The 21,666-nt window shown below is 51.0% G+C and overlaps 1 pseudogene; it reads left to right on the top strand.

Annotated features, from left to right (window-relative positions):
- Positions 1 to 21,666, top strand: part of LOC132807304 (zinc finger protein 271-like) — a 93,992-nt pseudogene that overhangs the window by 31,207 nt on the left and 41,119 nt on the right.

Genomic DNA, 21,666 nt, shown 5'->3' on the forward strand with positions numbered 1-21,666 from the left:
CGTGTGGGTTTCCCCCGAGTGCGCCGGTTTCCTCCCACAGTCCAACCTTGTGCAGGTGAGGGTGGGTTGGCCATGCTAAATTGCCCAGAGTGTTCAGGGATGTGTAGCTTAGGTGCACGTGTCAGGGGTAAATATAGGGGAATGGGTCTGGGTGGGATACTCATCACAGGGTCGGTCTGGACTTGTTGGGTCGGTATGGACTTGTTGGGCCAAAGGGCCTGTTTCCACACTGTAGGGGTTCTAATTCACTTTTCTTGGAGCTAGATCTGCCAAATGTCAGGAATCAGAAAAATTGGGAGGGAGCGTATTAGGTACGGCAGTAGGGAGAGTGTGGGGGATGGAGACTCACAGATTTTGGGTTATGGGCGTGGAATGAATATTCCGTGAAATCGATCTGTTAAACTCTGAGATTCTACGTGATACTGACAGCGATGACTTTCTAATTGACAGGCTTTCACAGGAGGATTTACCTGCATATCTTGAACTAATTGCCTCAGCCAGCTTGACTCATTGGGACTGGAATTTTATCGATCTTTTGAGTGGAGAAGGAGGATTGTCCCGCCTGCTTCCAGAGATCTGACTGGTAAAGCACTGAGATGCCGCTGTTCGAGGGTGGAGGGAGCTTTACCGGAGCGGAGAGTTAGCCAGCCGGCCCCCCGCAGCAGAGTGGGACGTCAGAGGGAGCGTCGAACCTGGAGGGAGCCCGCGCCGTGGGGAAACTGTGGAAGTGTGGGGAATGCGGGAAGGGGTTTCGAGTCCCCTCTGAGCTGGAGATCCACCGGCGCGGTCACACCGGGGACAGGCCGTTCTCCTGCCCCGAGTCCGGCAAGGCCTTCATTGGGTCCTCCAAGCTGCTGAGGCACCGGCGGGTCCACACCGGGGACAGGCCGTACCCCTGCCCCGAGTGTGGCAAGGCCCTTCACCCAGCTGTCCCACCTGCAGACGCACCGGCGCCTCCACACACCAGGGAGAGGCCTCTCACCTGCCCCGGGGGCGGCAAGGCCTTCAATCGATCGCCGACCCTGCGGACGCACAGGCGCCTTCCCAACGTGATCGCACGGAGTTGAAGTCTGCAGCGAATCCCACCCAGGACTGGGGGGGGATCGTGCCCCGTGGGGGGATTGTGCCCCGTTCGAAGACAGTGGGTGAAGCGGGAAGGGAGCGAGGCTTCCTTTCTGCCAGACTGGCCGCTCTCGCTCCCTTTGCTTCCCGTGGGACCGATGCTGTTTGAGGCTGGGACTGCACGTTCCCCGGGCCAAAGATCTGCAGGAGCTGAGGAAGTGCACTCCTTTCACACCGGATGGTAAATCATGTTTGTCCCATCTATTTCAGTCTTAAATACCCTCCGTGACCTGGCCTCCCAGCCTCCTGTGGCAGTGAATTCCACAGATTCCCCACTCTCTGTCTGAAGAGGTTTCTCCTTATCTCCGTTCTAAAAGGGCTAAGGCTGTGCCCTCGGCTCCTGGTCTCTCCTACCAATGGAAACATCTTCCCAATGGCCACAGATAGATCAAAGTCAAATACAATAGCCTCTATTCCATTGAGTGTCCAGCACATTTTATAACACTTTGTAAAATCAGGAGGGCCATTGATGAGGTGAGTGGCAGGTGTCTTTTCCCGATAGAATAAAGAATATTCCAGCACAGGAACAGGCCCTTCGGCCCTCCAAGCCTACACCGATCCAGATCCTCTATCTAAACCTGCTGCCTATTTTCTCAGGATCTGTATCCCTCTGCTCCCTGCCCTTTCATGTATCTGTTGAGATACATCTTAAATGACACCATCGTTCCCGTCCCTACCATCTCCGCTGGCAACACATTCCAGGTACCCAGCACCCTCTGCGTAAAGAACTTTCCATAGATATCTTAAATCTTTCCCCTCTCACTTTGAACTCATGACCCCAGGTAACTGAGTCCTCCACTCTGGGGAAAAACATTTCTTGCTTTCCACCCTGTCATGATTTTGTTGGCCTCAATCTGGTCCCCTCTCAACCTCCGTCTTTCCAATGAAAATAATCCTGATCTATTCAACCTCTCTTCATAGTTAGCATCCTCCATACCAGGTAACATCCTGGTGAACCTCCTGTGCACCCTCTCCAAAGCATCCACATCCATTTGGTAATGTGGCGACCAGAACTGTACGTGGTATTCCAAATCTGGCCGAAACAAAGTCTTGTATAACTGTAACATGACCTGCCAACTCTTGTACTCAATACTCTGTCCGATGAAGGAAAGTGTGCCATATGCCGCCTTGACCACTCTACTGACCTGCATTGCCATCTTCAGGGAACAATGGGCCTGAACACCCAGATCTCTCTCTACATCAGTCTTCCCCAGGACTTTTCCATTTACTGTATAGTTCGCTCTAGAATTGGATCTTCCAAAATGCATCACCTCACATTTGTCCGGATTGAACTCCATCTGCCATTTCTCTGCCCAACTCTCCAGTCTATTCTCCATTCTGCTGTATTCTCTGACAGTCCTCTTCACTATCTGCTACTCCACCAATCTTAGTGTCAACTGCAAACTTGCTAATGAGGCAACCTACACCTTCCTCCAAATCATTTAGATATATCACAAACAGCAGTGTTCCCAGCACGGAGCCCTGTGGAACACCACTGGTCACCGTCTCAGTTTTGAGAAACTCCCTTCCAATACTACTCCCTGTCTCCTGTTTCCCAACCAGTTCTCTATCCATCTAGCTAGAATACCCTGGACCCCATGTGATTTCACCTTTTCCATCAGCCTACCGTGGGGAACCTTGTCAAATGCCCAAGTAAAGTCCATGTCTATGACATCTGCAGCCTTTCCCTCATCAATCAATTTTGTCATTTCCTTGTAGAATTGTATTGAGTTGCTAAGACATGACCTTCCCTGAACAAAACCATGCTGCCTATCACTCATAAGCTCATTTTCTTCCAAATGTAAACAGATCTTATCCCTCAGTATCTTCTCCAGCAGCTTCCCTACCACTGACATCCAGCTCACAGGTCTGTAATTACCTGGATTATCCCTGCGACCCTTCTGAAACAAGGGGAAAACATTATCAATTCTCCAGTCCTCTGGGACCTCACCTGTGTTCAAGGAAGCTGCAAAGATATCTGTTAAGGCCCAAGCTATTTCCTCTCTCGCTTCCCTCAGTAACCTGGGATAGATCCCATCAGGACCTGGGGACTTTGACCACCTTAATGCCTTTTTAGAATACACATCACTTCCTCCTCCTTATGCCGACTTGCCCTAGAGTATTCAAAGATCTATCCCTAACGTCAACATCCACCATGTCCCTCTCCTCGGTGAATCCTGACACAAAGTACTCATTAAGAATCTTGCCCATTTTCTCTGACTCCACACACATCTTTCCTCCTTCGTCCTTGAGTGGGCCCACCCTTTCTCTAGTTACCCTCTTGCTCCTTCTATATGAATAAAAGGCTTTGGGGTTGTCCTTAATCTTGCTCGCTAAGGATATCTCATCGCCCCTTTTAACCCTCTTAATTCCTCATTTTTAGATTGGAAGAATATCGGGAAAGTAGGACCAAAGCTTTGTCTGTCTTCAGTCGCCTAGACCTTATGTATGCTTCCTTTTTCCTCTCAGCAAGTCTCACAATTTCACCTGTCATCCATGGTTCCCTAATCTTGCCAATTCCATCCCTCATTTTCACAGAGACATCTCTCTCCTGAACTCGAATCAATTCTCTTTAAGAGCCTCCCAAATATCGAATATGGATTTTCCTTCAAAAAGCTGCTCCCAATCCACACTTCCCCAGCTCCTGCTGAATTTGGGGATAGTTGGCCTTTCCCCAATAAGCACTCTTCCTTTCGGACCACTCTCGTCTTTGTCCATGAGTATTCTAAACCTTACGGAATTGTGATCCCTATCCCCAACGTAATCCCCACCTGAAACTTCACCCACCTGGCCGGGTTCATTCCCCAACACCAGGTCCAATATGGCCCCTTCCCGAGTTGAACTATTTACATACTACTCTGGAAACCCTCCTGGATTCTCCTTACAAATTCTGCTCCTCTAACAGTAAGTGAATCCCAGTCAATGTTGGGAAAATTAAAATCTCCTCTCACCACCACCTATCCTACATCTTTCCATGATCTGTTGGCATATTTGTACCTCAATCTTACGCTCACTATTGTAGTATAACCCCAACATTGTTACTGCACCCTTCGTATTTCTGAGCTCTGCTGAAAATGTGTTGCTGGTTAAAGCACAGCAGGTTAGGCAGCATCTAAGGAATAGGAAATTCGACGTTGAGCATAAGCCCTTCATCAGGAATGAGGCGAGTTTGCCAAGCAGGCTAAGATAAAAGGTAGGGAGGAGGGACTTGGGGGAGGGGCGATGGAGATGTGATAGGTGGAAGGAGGTCAAGGTGAGGGTGATAGGCCGGAGTGGGGTGGGGGCGGAGAGGTCAGGAAGGAGATTGCAGGTTAGGAGGGCGGTGCTGAGTTGAGGGAACCGACTGAGACAAGGTGGGAGGAGGGGAAAAGAGGAAACTGGAGAAATCCGAGTTCATTCCTTGTGGTTGGAGGGTTCCCATCCTCCTCCAGCCGTCGTGTTGTTATGTTCTGCCGGTGCAGGAGTCCAAGGACCTGCATGTCCTCGGTGGAGTGGGAGGGAGAGTTAAAGTGTTGAGCCACGGGGTGGTTGGGTTGGTTGGTCCGGGCGTCCCAGAGGTGTTCTCTGAAGCGTTCAGCAAGTAAGCGGCCTGTCTCCCCAATATAGAGGAGGCCACATCGGGTGCAGCGGATGCAATAGATGATGTGTGTGGAGGTACAGGTGAACTTGTGGCGGATATGGAAGGATCCCTTGGGGCCTTGGAGGGAAGTGAGTGTGGAGGTGTGGGCGCAAGTTTTACATTTCCTGCGGTTGCAGGGGAAGGTGCCGGGAGTGGAGGTTGGGTTGGTGGGGGGTGTGGACCTGACGAGGGAGTCACGAAGGGAGTGGTCCTTGCGGAACGCTGATAGGGGAGGGGAGGGAAATATATCCCTGGTGGTGGGGTCCGTTTGGAGGTGGCGGAAATGACGGCGGATGATAGGTTGTATGCGGAGGTTGGTGGGGTGGTAGGTGAGAACCAGTGGGGTTCTGTCTTGGTGGCGGTTGGAGGAGCGGGGCTCAAGGGCGGAGGAGCAGGAAGTGGAGGAGATGCGGTGGAGGGCATCGTCAATCACGTCTGGGGGGAAATCTATGGTCCTTGAAGAAGGAGGCCATCTGGGCTGTGCGGTGTTGGAACTGGTCCTCCTGGGAGCAGATGCGGCGGAGACGAAGGAATTGGGAATATGGGATGGAGTTTTTACAGGGGGCAGGGTGGGAGGAGGTGTAGTCCAGGTAGCTGTGGGAGTCAGTCGGTTTATAGTAGATGTCTGTGTTGAGTCGGTCGCCCGAGATAGAGATGGAAAGGTCTAGGAAGGGGAGGGAGGAGTCTGAGACAGTCCAGGTGAATTTGAGGTCGGGATGGAAGGTGTTAGTAAAGTTGATGAACTGTTCAATCTCCTCGTGGGAGCACAAGGCAGCGTCGATACAGTCATCGATATAGCGGAGGAAAAGGTGGGGGGTGGTGCCAGTGTAGTTGCGGAAGATGGACTGTTCCACATATCCTACGAAGAGGCAGGCATAGCTGGGGCCCATGTGGGTGCCCATGGCAACTCCTTTAGTTTGGAGGAAGTGGGAGGATTGAAAAGAGAAGTTCTTCGATACACGGAAGATAACAAATGTTCATCAAATTGATTCCTGAGAGGAGAGGATTCATGGATCAGGAGGGATCGAGTCGATTGGCAATGAATTCAATAGGTTTGAACACAATGATGGGGAATCGCATGGGAACCGATAAAATTCCAGGAGGGTTGGGTTCAGATTTTTGGGACATTGGGGCCAGTGCTGGGGGTGGAGGGACTATTACAAATCAGATGAGCTACACCCGGGCCAGACTGGAACCAATGTCCTTGGGGGTGCTTTTGCTAACGCTGCTGGGGAGGGTTTAAACTAATGTGGCGGGGGATGGGAAACAAATGAGGAGGTTCCTGGTCAGGAAGGAGGTAGTAACTAAAGCCTGTAAGGAGCGAGATAATAAAGTCAGTGTGACAAAGGGGAAGAGTCACAGGGAACAGATGATGAACGCAAAGGGACAGGTGGTCTGAGGTGCATTTGTTTTAATGCAATAAGTGTAGTAGGTAAGGCAGCTGAACTTAGGGCTTGGAGTCGTACCTGGGAGGATGATATTGCTAATACTGAGACTTGGTTGAGGAAAGAACAAGATTGGCAAGTAAATATCCCAGGATATCGATGCTTCAGATGGGATAGAGAGGGAGGTAAAAGAGGTGAAGGAGTGGTATTACTGGTCAGAGAAGCTATCACAGCTGTGCTGAAGGAATGCACTACGAAGGACTCGAGCAGTGAGGTAATATGGGAAAAGTCCTGGGGAAAACTGATGTAGAGAGAGATCTGTGTGTTCAGGCCCATTGTTCCCTGAAGATGGCAATGCAGGTCAGTAGAGTGGTCAAGGCGGCATATGGCACACTTTCCTTCATCGGACAGAGTATTGTGTACAAGAGTTGGCAGGTCATGTTACAGTTATACAAGACTTTGTTTCGGCCAGATTTGGAATACCACGTACAGTTCTGGTCGCCACATTACCAAATGGATGTGGATGCTTTGGAGAGGGTGCACAGGAGGTTCACCAGGATGTACCTGGTATGGAGGATGCTAACTATGAAGAGAGGTTGAATAGATCAGGATTATTTTCATTGGAAAGACGGAGGTTGAGGAGGGACCTGATTGAGGCCAACAAAATCATGAGAGGTATAGACAGGGTGGATAGCAAGAAATGTTTTTCCCCAGAGTGGAGGACTCAGTTACCTGGGGTCATGAGTTCAAAGTGAGAGGGGAAAGATTTAAGATATGTATGGAAAGTTCTTTACGCTGAGGGTGCTGGGTACCCGGAATGTGTTGCCAGCGGAGATGGTCGGGACGGGAACAATGGCGTCATTTAAGATGTATCTCAACAGATACCTGAAAGGGCAGGGAGCAGAGGGATACAGATCCTGAGAAAATAGGCAGCAGGTTTAGATAGAGGATCTGGATCGGTGTAGGCTTGGAGGGCCGAAGGGCCTGTTCCTGTGCTGGAATATTCTTTATTCTATCGGGAAAAGACACCTGCCACTCACCTCATCAATGGCCCTCCTGATTTTACAAAGTGTTATAAAATGTGCTGGACACTCAATGGAATAGAGGCTATTGTATTTGACTTTGATCTATCTGTGGCCATTGGGAAGATGTTTCCATTGGTAGGAGAGACCAGGAGCCGAGGGCACAGCCTTAGCCCTTTTAGAACGGAGATAAGGAGAAACCTCTTCAGACAGAGAGTGGGGAATCTGGGGAATTCACTGCCACAGGAGGCTGGGAGGCCAGGTCACGGAGGGTATTTAAGACTGAAATAGATGGGACAAACATGATTTACCATCCGGTGTGAAAGGAGTGCACTTCCTCAGCTCCTGCAGATCTTTGGCCCGGGGAACGTGCAGTCCCAGCCTCAAACAGCATCGGTCCCACGGGAAGCAAAGGGAGCGAGAGCGGCCAGTCCGGCAGAAAGGAAGCCTCGCTCCCTTCCCGCTTCACCCACTGTCTTCGAACGGGGCACGATCCCCCCCCAGTCCTGGGTGGGATTCGCTGCAGACTTCAACTCCGTGCGGTCACGTTGGGAAGGCGCCTGTGCGTCCGCAGGGTCGGCGATCCCAGTGTGGACCCGCCGGTGCCTCAGCAGCTTGGAGGACCCAATGAAGGCCTTGCCGGACTCGGGGCAGGAGAACGGCCTGTCCCCGGTGTGACCGCGCCGGTGGATCTCCAGCTCAGAGGGGACTCGAAACCCCTTCCCGCATTCCCCACACTTCCACGGTTTCCCCACGGCGCGGCCTCCCTCCAGGTTCGACGCTCCCTCTGACGTCCCACTCTGCTGCGGGGGGCCGGCTGGCTAACTCTCCGCTCCGGTAAAGCTCCCTCCACCCTCGAACAGCGGCATCTCAGTGCTTTACCAGTCAGATCTCTGGAAGCAGGCGGGACAATCCTCCTTCTCCACTCAAAAGATCGATAAAATTCCAGTCCCAATGAGTCAAGCTGGCTGAGGCAATTAGTTCAAGATATGCAGGTAAATCCTCCTGTGAAAGCCTGTAAATTAGAAAGTCATCGCTGTCAGTATCACGTAGAATCTCAGAGTTTAACAGATCGATTTCACGGAATATTCATTCCACGCCCATAACCCAAAACCTGTGAGTCTCCATCCCCCACACTCTCCCTACTGCCGTACCTAATACGCTCCCTCCCAATTTTTCTGATTCCTGACATTTGGCAGATCTAGCTCCAAGAAAAGTTTAAGAATTAGAACCCCTACAGTGTGGAAACAGGCCCTTCGGCCCGACAAGTCCAGACCGACCCTGTGATGAGTATCCCACCCAGACCCATTCCCCTATATTTACCCCTGACACGTGCACCTAAGCTACACATCCCTGAACACTCTGGGCAATTTAGCACGGCCAACCCACCCTCACCTGCACAAGGTTGGACTGTGGGAGGGAACCGGAGCACTCGGGGGAAACCCACACGGAGAGTCGCCCGAGGCTGGAATTGAACCCAGGTCCCTGGCACTATGAGGCATCGGTGCTACCTACTGAGCCACCATGCCACCCTCATGCAGTTTGCTAACCTAGTTATCTGCCCCCCCACTCTCTTTCTACCATATTGACAGACCAAGATGTGGGGGGGGGGGAAAGAGAATCAGAGCAAGAACTTTGCTTTGGTAACAAGACCTAGAACATGCTCGCTCTGAGGATGACTGTAGTGGAGTCGATCAATACCCAAGTGAGACTGGAGGGACCCTATAGAGGAATACACTTACAGGACTCTGTGGACATACAGAGGAATGAGTCTGACGAGATTCATCCACAGAGTCAGCATTGAGACCAGTATTCTCCTGTCCTGTAACGGGTATGACTGGAAATACATGACATGTTGTGGTTCTGTTCGCCGAGCTGGGAGTTTGTATTGCAGACGTTTCGTCCCCTGTCTAGGTGACATTCTCAGTGCTTGGGAGTCTCCTGTGAAGCACTTCTGTGATCTTTCCTCCGGCGTTTATAGTGGTTTCTCTCTGCCCGCTTCCGGTTGTCAGTTCCAGCTGTCCGCTGCAGTGGTCGGTATATTGGGTCCAGGTCGATGTGCTTATTGATTGAATCTGTGGATGAGTGCCATGCCTCTAGGAATTCCCTGGCTGTTCTCGGTTTGGCTTATCCTATAATAGTAGTGTTGTCCCAGTCGAATTCATGTTGCTTGTCATCTGCGTGTATGGCTACCAAGGATAGCTGGTCGTGTCGTTTCGTGGCTAGTTGGTGTTCATGGATGCAGGTCGTTAGCTGTCTTCCTGTTTGTCCTATGTAGTGTTTTGTGCAGGCCTTGCATGGGATTTTGTACACAATAAGGACTGCACAAAACACTACATAGGACAAACAGGAAGACAGCTAATGATCCGCATCCATAACACTACTATTACAGGACAAGCCAAACAGAGAACAGCCAGGGAATTCCTAGAGGCATGGCACTCACCCACAGATTCAATCAATAAACACACCGACCTGGACCCAATATACCGGCCACTGCAGCGGACAGCTGGAACTGACAACCGGAAGTGGCAGAGACAAACCACTATAAATGCCGGAGGAAACAACACAGAAGTGTTTCACAGGCGACTCCCAAGCACTGAGGATGTCACCTAGACAGGGGACGAAACGTCTGCAACACAAATTCCCAGCTCGGCAAACAGAACCACAACAATGAGCAGCCGAGCTACAAATCTTCTCCCAAACTTTGAATACATAACATGGCTACAACACTATGATATAACTAGAAATAATTATAAATCAAATTTATACAGTCGTAAATAAATACATATTGCATAGTAACACTATGATATATCCCTGTCCAGTATGACTTTTACTGTTCAGTTAAACGAAACTTGAAAGGGTTCAGAAAATGTTTACAAAGATGTTGCCAGGGTTTGAGCTATAGGGAGTGGCTAAATAAGCTGGGGCTGTTTTCCCTGGAGCATCGGAGGCTGAGGGGTGACCTTATTGAGGTTTATAAAATGATGAGGGGCATGGATAGGGTGAATAGACAAGGTCTTTTCCCTGGGGTGGGAGAGTCCAGAACTAGAGGTGAGAGGGGAAAAGACATAAAAAGGACCTAAGGGGCAACTTTGTCAGTCAGAGGGTGGTGCGTGTATGGAATGAGCTGCCAGAGGAAGTGGTGGAGGCTGGGACAATTGCAACATTTAAAAGGCATCTGGATGGGAATATGAATGGGAAGGGTTTGGAGGGACGTGCTGGCACGTTGGACTAGATAAATTTTGGCTATGTGCTCGGCATGCACCAGTTGCACATAGGGTCTCTTTGTGTGCTATACATCTGTATGACTCTCAATGCTGTCCAGGCGAGTCAGTGATGTTATAACAACAACACTGGACCAGCAATCCAGAGGCCCCAGGCAAATAATCTGGGCTCATGGGTTCAAATACCAGTAAAAACAAACCTTGGGGAAATTAAATTTATTTTTTTAAAATCTGAATTGAAAACTAGTCTCAGTCATTGAGAGAATGAAACTTTTCTGAAAACCCATTTGATTCAATAACGCTCTTCAGGGAAGGAAACCCGCTAGCATTAACTTGGTGCTGCCTGCATATGATGGCTCACGTGCTTGACTTTTAAAATGCCCCCTAAAGTCTGGCAATCCTCTTGTCTGAAGGGCAGTTAGGGACAAAAACATTGTTGGCCTTGCCAAAAAAAAAGCCCACATTCCATGAAGGAGTTTTTCTCGAATGTGACTTCACATCTGCGAATGGGTCACATCAGAACATCCAGACAAATAAGCACCAAAATGTCTGGTGCTGCAAGAGTACAGCAGGTCAGCCAGCATCTGAGGAGCAGGAGGTTTGATGTTTTTGGCATAACCCCTTGATTAGGAATGTGGGGTGGGCCCAAAGGGACTGAGAGATAAATGGGAGGGAGGTGGGACTGGGGGAAGGGAGCTGAGAATGCTATGGGTAGATGAAAGCGGGGGAAGAAGGTGACAGGTCAGAGAGGAGGGTGGAGCAGATAGATGGGAAGGCAGATGGACAGGTGGGACAGTTCAAAAGAACAGTCCCAAGTTCGAGGGTTGTATCTGGGATTGGGCTGGGGGGTGGGGGGGGGGGGGTGTCGGAATGAGGAAACTGGTGAAATCAATATTGATCCTGTATGGTTGGAGGGTCCCAATGCAGAGGCATTCTTCCTCCAGGTATCAGGTGGCCTAGGACCCTGCAACCACATGGCATCAACATCGATTTCACCAGTTTCCTCACATTCCCTCCCCCCTCCCACCCCAGCTCCAACCCTCCAACTCAGCACCACCCTCTTGAACTGTCCCACCTGTCCATCTTCCTTCCCACCAATCTGCTCCACCCTGTCGCCATCACCCCCCACAACCTGCATCTACCTTACCCCCAGCCCCACTCCCACCTTCCTATTTATCTCTCAGCACCTTTTCCACCCCTCCCCCTCCGCAATTCCTGATGAAGGACACGAGAGAGACACAGACACAGAGGGACAGAGACAGCGATCTAGACCAATGCATCCAGCATATGCACCTTTCCTGAGTTCACCTCCTTTCACTTCACTTCCTACAAACCAACAGTTTAATCCCAAAATGAGAAAAGAAATGGAATAGGAGGGGTGAGAAGAGAGGGTGCTGTACTCACAGAGGTTGGTGCAGTCTGGGGTAACACTCAATCTTCATTCAGAGAGAGAGAGAGAGAGAGAGCAGCAGGAGCTCATGCTCCAACTTCCGCATTCAGACAATGAGGGGATGCTCTGATTGGTAGGAGGACCAGCCTTCCTTCCGGTCCTCCAAAGCTCCCCATTGGTCCTGCCTCCCCGTGTCGAGCTGAAGGGAGGGGCGCGTTGGGGTTGGTGGAGGAGAGAGGTCACGTGGGCGTCACAAAGACCAGCACCGCCGCGTGACGCATGGCGCGGTGAACCAATGGGAAAGGCTGGAACGCCGCACGGGCGGGCGCTCATTCCAATCAACGCGCGGCCTTTGTGACGACGGCGGTCCCTCGATTCACGTGACCGGTTGCTCCTGCACATGCGCCGTTACAGGGGGGCGGTTAAGGGGAGCTGATGTTGTGTTGGTCTGGAGGGTCCCTGTGTCCAGGAAGAGGTGAGTGTGGCTCAGTCAATGAGCATCAGTCTGACCCTGCTGGAGCATGGGGGAAGGTGGGATATTAGGTACAGCAAGAGTTAAAGAGTGTGTGGGATGGAGATTTACAGCTTTTTTAGGTAATAAGTCCCTTTCTGGACAATACTGGGGGATGGGTAATATCAGACACAGCAGAGTGAGAATTGAAGAAAAGTGTGTGTGTGTGTGTGTGTGTGTGTGTGGTGGGGGGGGGTGGAGATTTGCAACACTTTTTAAAGTTAAAAATCACACAACTCTCGGTTATAGGAGAAAATGAGGTCTGCAGATGCTGGAGATCAGAGCTGGAAATGTGTTGCTGGAAAAGCTCAGCAGGTCAGGCAGCATCCAAGGAACAGGAGATTCGACGTTTCGGGCATAAGCCCTTCTTCAGGAATGAGGAAAGTGTCCTCATTCTTTCCTCATTCCTGATGAAGGGCTTTTGCCCGAAACGTTGATTTTTTTTGTTCCTGCTCCTCGGATGCTGCCTGACCTGCTGTGCTTTTCCAGCACCACTCTGATCTCCAGCATCTGCTGTCTTTTTCGCCTGGAGGTTTTACTAGCTACCTGATGAAGGTGCAGAGCTCTGAAAGTTCAAACTTCTAAACAAATCTAATGGACTACAACCTGGTGATGTGATTTTTTTTACCTTTGTACACCCCAGCCCAACACTGGCATCTGCATATTGTAACTTGATTGTTTTAGGGAAGTTCTACAGAAACTAGAATGATCTGTTCTGAATTCCTGTTGTGTGCAGGCAGCAATGACTTTTGTAATCCCCTTTTCACAGGATATAAGAAGAGCAGCTTTGCAGGTAGAGCTTCCCAACTGAGTACCATGTGAAGGTCTGACAGATCCCCTTGATTCGTGGGACAGGAGAGACGTCCCTCTTTCAGTCCAGAAGGGGAAAATTCTTTGAACGTTTTTGTCTGCTTCAGTAGGCTCTTAAAGTATCATCTTTACCTGAACCACACGGGCACGTGCCTGAGCCAGTTTGCCCACTGTGGGGAAAGGAAGTCTCAGGAGGCATTCCGCGCACCATGGAGAAACCGTGGAAGTGTGGGGATTGCGGGAAAGGATTCCGCTCCCCCTCCGTGCTGGAGATCCACCGCCGTGTCCACACCGGGGAGCGGCCCTTCACCTGCTCCGTCTGCGGCAAGGGCTTCACCCAGTCGTCCCACCTGCTGACCCACCAGCGGGTCCACACCGGGGAGAGGCCCTTCACCTGCTCCGTCTGCGGCAAGGTCTTCTCTGACTCGTCCCACCTGCTGTCCCACCAGCGTGTCCACACCGGGGAGCGGCCCTTCACCTGTTCCGTCTGTGGCAAGGGCTTCACCAAGTCGTCCAACCTGTTCTCGCACCAATGGGTCCACACCGAGGAGAGGCCGTTCAGCTGCTCCGTCTGCGGCAAGGGCTTCTCTCACTCGTCCCACCTGCTTAAGCACTGGCGGGTCCACACCGGGGAGCGGCCCTTCACCTGCTCCAACTGCGGCAAGGGCTTCTCTCACTCGTCTCACCTGCTCAGGCACTGGCGGGTCCACACCGGCGAGCGGCCCTTCACCTGCTCTGTCTGCGGCAAGGGCTTCACCCAGTCGTCCCACCTGCTGCAGCACCAGCAGGTCCACACCGGCGAGGGGGTCTTCACCTGCTCAGTCTGCGGCAAGGGCTTCACCCAGTCGTTCACCCTGCTGACCCACCAGCAGGTCCACACCGGGGAGCGGCCCTTCACCTGCTCGTTGTGCGGCAAGGGCTTCACTCGCTCGTCCAGCCTGCTGCGGCACCAGCAGGTCCACACCGGGGAGCGGCCCTTCACCTGCTCCGTCTGCGGCAAGGGCTTCACCCAGTCATCCAACCTGCTGCGGCACCAGCAGGTCCACACCGGCGAGGGGGCCTTCACCTGCCTGGTCTGCGGCAAGGGCTTCACCCACTCGTCCGGCCTCCAGATCCACCAGCGGGTCCACACGGGGGAACATCCTTCCGATAGACCAGAAGTGCACATAATACAGAGGAACTTCGATTATCCAGAATTAGATGAACCAGCACGGTGGCTCAGTGGTTAGCGCTGCTACCTCACAGTACCAGGGACCCGGGTTTCATTCCTGCCTCAGGCGACAGACTGTGTGGAGTTTGCACATTCTCCCCGCGTCTGCGTGGGTTTCCTCCTAGTGCTCCGGTTCCGTCCCACAGTCCAAACATGTGCAGGTCAGGGTGAATTGGCCATGCTAAATTGCCCGTCGTGTTAGGTACATTAGTCAGAGGGAAATGGGTCTGGGTGGGTTACTCTTCGGAGGGTCAGTGTGGACTGGTTGGGCCTGTTTCCACACTGTAAGGGATCTAATCGTCAAGCGACTGAAATACACCCTGCATGTGTCCTTTGGATAATCGAGGTTCCTGTGTATTCCAAAAGTGGCCTAACCAACGTCCTGTCCAGACACCAACGTCCTGTCCAGACCCCAACCCCTATACTCAGTGCTCTGACCAATAAAGTGATCTGCAGAATCTGCGGGACTTGCTTAATCCTGGGAGGTAAATCACGTGTTTCTCCTTCTCTTGCAGGTGGATCCAAGATTTCACTCTGTGTCCCATTGAGTCTCCAGTCAGGTCCTTCAGCTCAACTGGTCTCTCTCAGTATTTCTGACCCATGTGAGCCTCTACGCACCTCCCCTTCACTTGCTCACACTTGATTTCCCTTACAGCAGCATTCCCTTCAGTTCCTTTCTCCCTGACGTCTGTATCCAGCTTCTCCTTAAATGCCGTCCACCTCGACCTGCTACTGTGGGGGTCATTCCCGCTGCAGACAGAGGTCTCTCTTTTGTAACCTCTTCAAAAGATTTACCACTGACTTCCCCCTTCAGTCTTTTCCATTTCTGGGTCTCCCCGCTGTTGCGAAACTTGGAATGGTTCAGAAAATATTTACAAGGATGTTGCCAGGGTTGGAGGATCTGAGCTACAGGGAGAGGCTGAACAGGCTGGGGCTGTTTTCCCGAGAGCGTCGGAGGCTGAGGGATGACCTTATAGAGGTTTACAAAATTGAGGGGCATGGATAGGATAAATAGGCAAAGTCTTTTCCCTGGGGTTGGGGAATCCAGAACTAGAGGGCATAGGTTTAGGGTGAGAGGGGAAGATATAAAAGAGACCTACAGGGCAACGTTTTCATACAGAAGGTGGTGTGTGTACGGAATGAGCTGTCAGAGGATGTGGTGGAGGCTGGTACAATTGCAACATTTAAGAGGCATTTGGATGGGTATATGAATAGGAAGGGTTTGGAGGGATATGGGCTGGGTGCTGGCAGGTGGGACTAGTTTGGGTTGGGATATTTGGTCGGTACGGACGGGTTAGACCGAAGGGTATGTTTCCGTGCTGTACATCTCTTGACAAAGCCTTGTCTGAGGGTGAAATGTTGTCATTCCGGTTGATGCGGGTGGTCCCCTGCCTGTTGTCCTTTTTGTTTCCTTTCTCGGAAAGGACGTCGCGGACATGGGCAGCGTTCCCGAGCCCCGCTCCGGAACGGGCTGTTCCGTCCTCTTCCAGCCCGCGGGGTGGGGGGGAAGGGGCAGCTTGAGTGTATTGGGAGAGTGGGCCGTTCACCGGGAGGGTGCCAATGGGACGGGAGAGCGGTACCGGTAATGGGGCGAGGGGGAGATGCCTCAGACCCCCAGAAACACTGGGGCAGCTGCTCGCGTGCTCCTTTTGGATCTCACAGCGCAGGGAGGCCTTTCATCTGATTACCTCCCCGTCTTGGTCTCTCTGGCTCTGTCTCTGGCTCTCTGTCTCTCTGTGTCTCTCTCTCTGCGTCTGTCTGTCTCTCTGAGGTGACAGCGGATTCCAGCGTATTGCTGCTTGCTGGTTAAACCTGTTTTTCCTCTGTTTTCCTCCTCTCTCTCTCTCTCCTGCTCAAACCCCTGACCTTCAGGCCGCCCCTGACCTTGTCACTATCAGTGAATAGGGAACAGCTTTTCTTCCTCCACCTTATCTGAACCTATCACAATCTTCCCCACTTTCACCAGTTGTATCTGTGTGTGACCCTCTCTTTCTGTGTCTCTTTCTCTCCTAAGCCCCCTCCCTCACCACATCCCATTTACCCACCCCCTCCTGTCATGCTCCCACTTTCAAACGGTCTCATTGTGTTTTCACTGCCTCCTCCCCATCATTTCCGTCAAGCACCTCATCTCACGCTTAGAACCCCTGCAGTGTAGGAGTAGGCCCTTCAGCCCATCCAACCCACACCTCACCCAGACCTCTGCCTGTAACCCTGCAATTCCCATTGGCTAACCCACCTAGCCTACACATCCCTGGGCACTATGGGTAATTTAGCATGGCCAATGCCCCCTAACCTGCACATCCCCAATCACTATGTAATTTAGCACGGCCAGTCCACCCAAACCTGCACATCCCTGGATAGTATAGGACAATTTAGCATGTTCAATTCACCCTCACCTACACAACCCTGGACACTATGGGTAATTTAGCCTGACCAATCCACCCAAACCTGCACATCCCTGGATACTATAGGACAATTTAGCCTGGCCAATCCTACACTAAGGGTGGATTGGCCATGCTAATTTACCCATAGTGTCCAGGGATGTGTAGGTTAGGGTAGATTGGCCATGCTAAATTACCCAATCCTACATATCCCTGGGTACTGTTAGGATAAAATAGGTCAAGGGAGGGTGGAGCTATAGCTGCTGTTTGGGGAATCAAAACTGTAGCTGTAGCTGCTGCTTGGGAAATTGAAACTGTTGCTTACGTGGCCAGCTCAGCTGCCAACGCCCACATGAGCTCAATAACAGGAAACGTCGAGCAAACGCGAAATGTCCTAATAGGGCAATGCTTAGTAGCTCCGCGAAGCTCTGCTTAGCAAAGAGTATATCAGGAGCAGATTTGGGAGGGGAAGGCAGAACGTGCCTTCTCCAGTGAATGCATGGTGATTCACTGTATCAGCTACGATTCTGCAATAAAGCCTGCTTGTGCCAAACAATTGAGCGTCTGTTGTCTCTCCTCCTAAAACGAACATGCAAGGACAAATTCCGTCCTAACAGTACTATGGGTAATTTAGCATAGCCAATTCACCCTCACCTACGCATCTTTGGATTGTGGGAGGAAGCCGGAGCACCCGGAGAAAACCCTCGCAGGCGCAGGCTGGAAATGTGCAAACTCCACACGGACAGTCGCCCCTGAGGCTGGAATTGAACGCGGGTCCCTTGGCGCTGTGACCACTGAGCAACCCCTTATAATCCGCCTGCGTTAAGTTCCTTTTGTCACCTGGATGAATGTTACAGGGGGGACCGGGGTTTAAGTCTTTTCTGAGCTGAGAGAGGACACAGGAGATGCTCCTCATCATGCTTTCATGTGTCACGTTGCATAATTCTTAGATTTTACATGTAAATGTCTAGTTGGGGTTAGAATTCTTGTAAATATAGACAAACGGAAACACTTGTTGAGACATTTCACCAAACCCCAAGTCAGCAATTGACATGCCCGCCCCTGAAAAGAGACCCTTTCGTGGGGTCAGAGTTGACATTGAGAATAGCGAAATGAACACTGTCCCCGTCGTGTTTGTATTTTTGCTGACAGAAGGGCAGTTTGCAGTCAGCAGGAACTGTGGGACTAGAGGCTGCGGGCCAGGTCTGCGCTCGGGAGTGTAAATCCCAACGGGAACCAGAGGCGTTGCTAACGTTTAAGCCAGCTGAGTTTAGCAAGAAAAGGCTGCGACCCTGTGCTTGAACTGATCAGCCGAAACTTTGGGCGGAGCCAAGGAGATCTGAAGGCGAAGCTCACGGGAGGGTCTCCTTTCTCAAAAAAACCAGAAAACATGAGGGATACCAGGAAGAATTCCGCTGAATTCCAGAGAGCTGTGGCATGCCGTTGATTTGGTACAATGAGCTTTTAATGTGAACTCTCATGAGGGAGTGCAAACAAACTCGAGTTGAAATGTAGCTCCGTAAAGTGTTGTGTAACAGTCATAGCGTTGACCGTTGTTGAACGTTTTGATGAGGTCCAGTTTTTCTTTTGTTTTTTAAAGATGAGATGATGTTTTGTGGTTTTTGGATGGGTTGGGTACAGAGTGGGAGGTAGGGTGGGCTGGGATCTTCCATGTTGATGGGATTTGACAGTGAATTTTGCTTCGTCAATTATTCAGACTGTGTGCCTGGAGAGAGGGAGGGTCTGACCCTTGGGAAGGGTGCTGGTGGGGTGTGGGCGGGAGGTGAACCTTTGCAATGTCCAATCAGAAGGCTAAGTGTTAAGATAACAAGAGCCGATATTTAGCAGTCGATAAGTGCAACATGTAAGCAGTTTGTTCATATGCAGCTCAAAGGCTGTCCCCAAAGTTAAACTTAGTATGGCGCCTACCCACTCAATCCAGTTACCCACCCCATTTCAGGGTGGATATGTGAACTATCACTAATTTTGGTTCTTCTAACGAATAAAACATTTAAACCTAGCTGTTCAGGAAAGCAAACAAGTTTAAAACTACAGCCGTGCTGCAGTTAAACTCAATAGACTTACTCAGAGCAAAATACATGTTCCCTGAACGCAGTTGAAAGTTAACATAGTTGTATTAGATGTCGGAATATCTGTTTAAATGGAGCGGTGAGCTTTCCCAATGTAGACAGGGCTCCTCGAAACGTGGCAGTGTCCCCCCTGCAGCTGCAGAGCGAGACAGGAGAGTTTGTTTTTGTGAATGAGCAGTTGTAGCGCGAGGTGGCTGTTGCTTGGTGACGGTGAGGCTCCCCCGGCCCCGCCCATCCCCCCGTGCAGACGTCACGCGGGGGTGAAGGCGGTTGGGAGGAGAAGTCGCTCGAGCGGGGAAGCGGCGGCCGTTAGGAAAATGGCGCCGTGCGGCCCGGGGCAGACCCCCGTCACTGGTCACCGCCGCCTTCCTGGCGCAGCTGCTGTGTCACGGCCACACCGGCCGGCTGTACAGCAGGCAGGAGCCGGTGACCATTCTGGAGGCGGATGGGGTTAAGGGCCTGTTTGGGAACTGGTCGGCCGCCTGGGTGGTGGAGTTCTACTGGTCGTGGGGCGGCCCCTGTGTCAACTATGGGGCCACCTGGAAGGTACTGGGCCCGGGAGGTGAAAGGTGAGGCAGGTTGTGGGGGGGACGGAGGGGAAGGAATGTGGGGCCTGTCCTGTCATAGTCACATTTTACACTCACTTTCCATCTGCTTTTACTGGCGCTTGTGCTGTTTACCCCTCACTGTTTTTTAATCCTTGTGCTGTTTACCCTTTGCTGTTACTTGTGCAATTGCTGAGGGTAGTGTGTAAATACTAGTGAAGGATACTATGCACCAGCATGTATATGTTCCTCAGTCATTGAAGGGGCAGGACCTGTTGAGAACGGTTAGTAAAGCAGGTTGTGCACTAAGTCTTGTTAACATGGATATGTTCATTGGAAAAGTTGACTTTTTATTATTTAGAGTCGTAGAGATTTTCAGCACGGAAACAGATCCCCTCAGTCCAACCTGTCCACGCCAACCAGATATCCTACATTAATCTAGTCCCCATTGCCAGCACTATATCCCTCTACACCATTCCTATTCATATACCCATCCAGATACTTTTTAAAGGCTGTAATTATACTGGCCTCCACCACTTCCTCTGGCAGCTCATTCCATACACACACCACCCTCTGCAGGGAAACATTGCCCTTCAGGTAACTTTTATATCTTTGTGGCCTCACCCTAAACCTATGTCCTCTAGTTGTGAAGGTCACCCCAACACTGAGGAAAAGACTTAAAAACATTGCTTTTGCATTTGTCTGGCTGCTCAATCAAATATCGAGCCACATGGGGAAAAAATATCGCTCTGCCCTTTTTGATCTCCGATAGACATTTGGAAACTTAAAATCTGTTAATAACACCAGCATTGCTACAGGTCATATTGTGTACACTCCTCAGTGTCAACAAGCAGGGCACATGTTTGCCAATGTCATCAAAACATTGGGCGTGTTCCTCATTGTCGGCAGAAAAGGGGCAAAATCTACTTTTGATGGATAAATAAGGATCACTGGAGGACCGGAAGGAGACTTGTCCTCCTGCCATTCGGAGCTCCCCTATTGGTGAATGCGGAGGTTGGGTCATGAGGTTCTGAAGCTCCTGCCCCATCTCTCTCTCAATGAAGATTGAGCTTCACTCAGACTGCAGCTTCCTTCCTCTGTCCAACATCTGTGTGTACAGCATTCTCTTTTCTAACCCCCTTTTCCATTTACGTTTCATTCTGGGGTTCAATTGTTGACTTGGAGCAACTGAAAGGAATGGGAGTGAATCCACGAGGGGACAGACTCTGGAAAAGTTAGTCCAAGCCTTTGTCTCAATTGGCAAAATAGACAGGCAGGAGACTGGAAGAACGCAGCAAGCCAGGCAGTATCAGGAGGTGGAGAAGTTGAGGTACGTGTGTAACCCTTGTTCAGGATTGGGGGTGGGTATAGGGAGAGCTGTTGAACAAGGGTGTGCTGGGGGCAGGGTGATGAAGTGAGGATAGGTGAAGCCAAGTAGAGGGTACAATAGACAATAGGTGCAGGAGTCGGCTCTTCTGCCCTTCGAGCCAGCACCACCATTCATTATGATCATGGCTGATCATCCTCAATCAGTATCCTTTTCCTGCCTTATCCCCATTACCTGGTTGGTGACTAGGAGGAAGGAATCTAGTTAGCAGGGAAGAGTGGAAGGGGCTGGGAAGTGAGTTGGGGGATGGGATGGGAGATTATTTGAAATTGGAGAACTCAGTGTCGAGTCCTCCGGGCTGTGGACTGCTCAGACAAGATGAGGTTTTGTTCCTCCAATTTGTCAGAAGGGGAGTGGGAAGGGGCATTAAAATGGATGGAGACTGGGAAGTCCGCTCAGCCTCTGTGGACCCGGCTGTGATGCTCGGCAAACCATTCCCCAAGTTTACGCTCGGTCTTCATGATGTAGAGACGATCACAACTGGCAAAGCACGGTGGGTTGAGCAGTAGGACAGTCGTAGTTTGGGGCACAAGCTCTTCATCAGGAATGATGCGTGGATGTTCAGAGGGGCATCAGCGTCCTTCTGTGCCAGTTGTCAGACAGGTGCAGCAGGCAATGAGCAAGGCAAGTGGTGTATTAGCAAGAGGAATTAAGTTCAGAAGTGGGAATGTCTTCCAGCAGTTAGGGGGTCATTGAATATATTCAAGGCTGAGTTCGCATGATTTTAATGTGGATGCTTGTGGGGGAAGGCAAGAAAATGGTTTTAAGACCAGTATCCAGTTTTAAGACAGTTCCAGAGTCAGACAGCACAGAAACAGACCCTTCAGTCCAACTAGTCAATGCTGACTATGTTCTCAAACTAAACCAGTCCCACCTGGCAGTGTTTTGGCCCATATCCCTCCAAACCTTTCCTATTCATGACGTTACTGTACCTGCATCCACCACGTCCTCGAGACATTTAGTCCTCACT

The sequence above is a fragment of the Hemiscyllium ocellatum genome (assembly GCF_020745735.1).
Source record: "Hemiscyllium ocellatum isolate sHemOce1 chromosome 27 unlocalized genomic scaffold, sHemOce1.pat.X.cur. SUPER_27_unloc_13, whole genome shotgun sequence".
NCBI classification, from domain to species: Eukaryota; Metazoa; Chordata; class Chondrichthyes; order Orectolobiformes; family Hemiscylliidae; genus Hemiscyllium; species Hemiscyllium ocellatum.